We start from the raw sequence: 5,470 nt of genomic DNA on the forward strand, positions 1-5,470 counted from the left end.
TGATCATCTGGTCTCGTGAATAAAGAGCGCGCGCCTGAGCCACACCCTCCTATTCATATCTCACTGAGGCGGAAGCAACGATTCACAAATACTGAAAATATTGTTCATTTTTGTTTCCCGGTGCTTGTACTTATTTTTCATCATTTTTTTTTTCAAGTTTGTAATTTTGCTGAATAATTTCCATTAAATTCTCGACTTTGCTGACTTATGACTGATTTTACTGAAGTGAAATTTGCACCATGTGCTTTAGAGTTATAAGCACAGTCAGTCTGTTTAAACCATTCAGACCCTTCTCATCATTTTTTTTTCTTGACAGTATAAGTTTGCTATTTCAACAGGGAAAATTTCCACTTCACGTCAATATTTCTCACAAAACAAATCAAACACAGATAGCCTGAAGTGCTGCCATGCAATTTTTTATACACCTTTATATTCACCTGAATTCCCTATACAGATTTATTTATGTTTTACATGCAAGTAATACTCTGGCTAGAAAGGAGAATTGAAATGTCATCAATACATTTTAAGAGAAGTAAATAACATTGTGACCACTGACAATCTACTTTTACGTTTGCTGTTTTTCAAGACTTTAAAAAAAGGTACACACCTTTTCCTCGTGTTCTCCCAGAGATCTGCTATCAGATTTCTGCTTTCAAATCCACAGTTTCCTCCAAACAAACGTACGTGTTGAAGCCAATACAGCTACAGGAGCACTCACATAAACATGCCCTCACAGAACTAACTCCCACACAAACACATGCACGCCACTTATTTCCATATGCTGTGAAACATGCAGGCTGTTGGTCTGTGCACTGTGCAGTCAATCCTCCGGTCACTCATCACAGCACATAACAGTGTCTGTCTGCTGGAATAACTGTTGATCAGAGAGAGGATGCAGAACAATTGGGTTTTAAAGCCCCGGCTGAATAGTTGTGAGTCTGATCCGTGCCAGTCACCCACAGCTGCCATGGTGTGTTTTCTTCTCTACACAACAATGATGGATCTCTTGTGCTGCGCAGTCACATGCCCTCTGACAGAAGCCAGAGGGATGTGAATCCCTTCCTTGTTCTCTTGTGAATTTCACTGTTTATCAGAAACATCTAAAAGCCTACCAAAGCCAGAATGTTTTCTGATGTCGGATTCGAGTAAATGTTATAATAAACACATGCATTGAAAATAAGCAGTTCTATTACAGTGATTTTTTTTCTTTTCATGTTATTTTCTGGCACTGGACACAGAAGTGTGATCCATTTGAGGTAGAAGAACATTTACATTTGTCCAGCGGGTTTAAAATGCATTAATCCTGAATCACTCACAGTATAGATTAGAGCACCTGATTAATCCCCTATTATCTACCTCTCAGATCACATTCAGGACAGGGGCTTTACATGATTATTCATATCATCCTGTTTTGTGTTCAGCACCACGGAAGCTGCAGAATTTTAGTTCAAGTCCGGGTTAGTTTTGTAGGCTCTACATTACTGTTGGAAATGGATTTTCAACATACTGAATATATCCATGTAATGAATCTGATTCTGATTCAATTCATAATTTTGAAAATATTTTTGTTTGGTTTTAAGTGAACATACATGCTGGCACTGAATTCGACATTACCGCACAGTGTGATACAATTCTTTAGGAGCAATGTTCCTTTCTAGAAATAGCAGCAGAAGGTGTTTGGACCTAAAGAAAACAGCGATGTTTATAGTCTGCATGTGTCCTTTGATTGTTCTCCCTATGTGGTCCAGCAGAGGTCATCTTCAAATGGCTGCAGCCCATTAGTGGAAGCAGTCAAGCATGAAAGTCATCTCTTCCTCCTTTCACTGCATTATGCTCATCATCATGTGTAGTTTCTCCTCTTTTACCTCACATTTCAACTTCACATATATGTTCGCTATAAGAGACATAAACAAATACTTTTTCAATCCATTCAGTTCAACCCAGCTTATTTTGCAACCTCTGCAGAGCTAGAATGGGGGGTGGGGGGTTTTCTGCTGATAGGAAGAGAAAAAAAGGATACTGCAGACACACAGAGCAACAATGAAACAAACAAGATAACATCAGAGAGCAAACTAATCCGATCACTGCGCGTGCAGTGTGAGCAGGAGGCTCGTATCCAGTCGGACTGTCAGAGATCCTGCAGGACAGCCAGGAGAGAGCACAGGCTAAAGAGAATGAATGTATGAATGAAGAGAGAGAGGAAACACAGAGCATTAAAGAAGGTCAATTTATGAACTGTAAGGTAATTGGGGACAAAGTGAGATCGCGATAAATGAACACCCACGAAACAGCTTTGAAGAGCATTACAGCTCAGGAGAGTCAAACATGAGGCCCACCGTCGAAAACTAACCCCAGCAGAGGGTGCAAGTCCTGGGGATTGTGAAAACATGAACTTTAATTTAGAAAATAATTGCTGTTTCTGAGTCCAGAGATCAGCATTCAAACCAGCTGTGGTGGATTTGTGAAAACATGCTTCAGAAAAGCACCAGAAAGCGTTGAGGAGCTCCAGGCTCATGCCAACCTCAGCCTGGACAGAAACCCTGTCGGGTACGTTTCAGATGTTTCAGCAGCTTTGTCAAATCAAAGATAAATCATTTATTGGGTATTTAGACACAACAGACGGTGGTCGTTTGAGTTGGAGGACTTGTTGAACTTCAAAAAGAAAATGCAAACACGTGTCATGGTTTTGGGGGGTATTAATGTGTTTTGCAGTAAGAAGAACAACAAAATAATCTTTGACATTCATCCCACTTTCACCGGAACCCTTCAGTTTGTCATAAGAGGGTTAAGTTCGTGTTGAATCTACTCTGATGAAATTAAGTGTTTTTTTGTTTTGTTTTGTTTTGGTGTGGTTTTTTTTTTGCTGATTAAACTTGTACTGCAGCTTTAGCTTCACCAGAGGGCGCCATGTCTTTATGCACTGTGTTTGCTTGCACTTCATTTCCTTTTCCTGTGAGAGGTCTCTGAGGAAGATTACTGCACACACACACAGAGGTCTTTATTGTATATTTATCTATTATATAGATCTATGAAGAAGACAGCCTCCTTGATCCAGATCAGACCTGCACATCCCGGGGCTCTAAGCTGGACGAGTTTCTTTACTTTCAAACATTTTAAAAAGCTATACTGGTCAGTGTAGTTTTGAACATTATGCATCACATCTTTTAATACAAAGGGTAATTATTTACTGCTAACTGGCATAAGCAAAGAAACACTCAGAAATACTCAGTTCTTTAACCAAATGTTACTTTTTTTACTTGAATTCTGCTCAGTGTTGTTTAAAAAGACTAACTGCCTGACCAAATATCTCTGCCAAAAATATATAACTATACAAATAAAATGAAACAAAAGACTATAGAAAGATTTTAATTCATATAATCTGAACTATAGTTAGTCACAAGTCATTTGAAGTAGATAACATCTTAAATTCTGACAAAACAATCAAGCTGTGTTTTAATGTAACTGTTAAATAAACTGGACTAATGTGCTCATTTAAAGACAAAGAAGAGAAGTGAATAGTAAAAACTGCAATAAAAAGTAAAATGCTTCAGAAAATTTATGTGACATTTAAAAAAAAGTGGGCCAGATAAAGACTACTACAATAATACCTTTCTTATTTATGATGAACTGTGACAACAAAGTATACGACGCAATGAGGAAAAGCATGATGGAGACGGACGCCTGCTCAAGTGTCACCCTGTGGGTTCACCTGGCATTTTCCCGGCCACCTCCTGATGTCTGCAGGACCCCGAACAGCTGCTTAGAACCCACTCTCTCAACAACTGTACAGAATTATCAATTAATGTAAAAACAGAAACAATATAAAAATCTATTTGTTACTCAGAGAAAAAGCAAATAATCAAAAGGAAAAAGAAAATTCAAAGAAAATAGTTTATATGGTAAGCTTTTATGATATATGATATGATATGATATGATATGATATGATATGATATGATATGATATGATATGATATACGATACGATATGATACGATATGATATGATATGAATTACATCCAGAGTATTAATGTCTGTATTAAGCAAGAAACAAATCTGTTTTCTATTTGTAGCACCATCAGTAATTGAGTTGTGAATCATCTGGCCACATTTTGATGATTATAAAAACACTTGGGTTGAACATTAGGATCAAAAAAGTCTAAATAGGCTGAGCTGAGGCATGTCCAAAGCAATCCACTGAATCAGTCCAATTCAATAAATCATTATGATTAGGATGGGTGAACACTCCGTAACCTCCAGTAATTAATGGGGACGTACAATACTCCTGATCTTTCCACAATGCAGGTCATTAAGCCTGTAAGTTCCGTTCCATTCATCAGTAAGAACAGTTGATCCACCGGTTTCCTGTCATAACTGCTGTTCTTCAGTTCTCCATCTTATCCACATCATTTTGTACAGATTAAAATAACAAATCCAGATATTTTCTGCTAATCCTGATATTCTTTGATGCCAACACTAAATAGATTTTAAACAATACACCGGACTAAATCATGTGTGTACCTATCCCTTTGTTTCAGAGTGTAATTAAGAATTCAACACCAAATTATGCTGAGTGTTGACAAATCCAAAATAATTTCAACCTGCAGAGACTTTGAGTTGATTTTTACAGAAAGTGCAGAGATTTATCTCGCATTTGATAGTCAAGGTGTTGGCCTTGACTTTTGTACTTTCTTTGTTTCTGAGTTGTTCCCATTTCAATGTACGTGGTTGTGTGTCTGGCGTAGGTGGGGGTGTGGCACCCCTCCTTAATTCCTGAATCGTCTCCCGTCGCTGCAAGCGATCAGCTCAACCAGCATGCAGCACATCTATCAGTCGTCTCTGTGACTGTAACCTCAGCCGGCGTGGGCTTAAGCTGTATTTGATGTTTCTAGTCCGAGCCAGCTCCCCGACCTGCGGCCACAAACTCCACTGTGGTCAATGCTCCAGCTTCACTTCAGCTCGTGCTGCATTTTGCTTTGCTTTCTCAGTGCGTGAGATTTTCTCTCTCAGTGCTCCAGTTTCTACTCAGCTTGTATAAAGTGCTACAGAAGATATCGATTTCTCATCCTATCAAGGTTTTCAAGAACATCCTCTCATTATTCACTCTTCTCTTCTCCATGTCTAAACAAACAGACGTTATCTATTATCTATGCTTTTATTTTTTGTTCTGCTCTAATATTTAGGTCTAAATAGTTTGTGTACTAAGCCTTTGGAAACACTTCACAACGGCCAAAAACCACATGCTGAGGTCGTGTATGATGAAATTCACTCACAGTACTCAGAAACTTTCCTCACTCATGGTGACAAAACAAACGGAGTGTGTGAGGTTTCTCCTCTGTGCCTCTGTCACGCATACAGAGAGAGAAGAAGAGGCTTAATGACAGGAAGAAGGCAGAGACAGTGAAGAGAGTGAGACTTTTACATGACAGCTTCAACAACAGTGTCAGTTTGCGTGACTCACTTTACACCTTTCAC

Source organism: Salarias fasciatus, chromosome 18 (assembly GCF_902148845.1).
Source record: "Salarias fasciatus chromosome 18, fSalaFa1.1, whole genome shotgun sequence".
In the NCBI taxonomy this organism is placed as follows: domain Eukaryota; kingdom Metazoa; phylum Chordata; class Actinopteri; order Blenniiformes; family Blenniidae; genus Salarias; species Salarias fasciatus.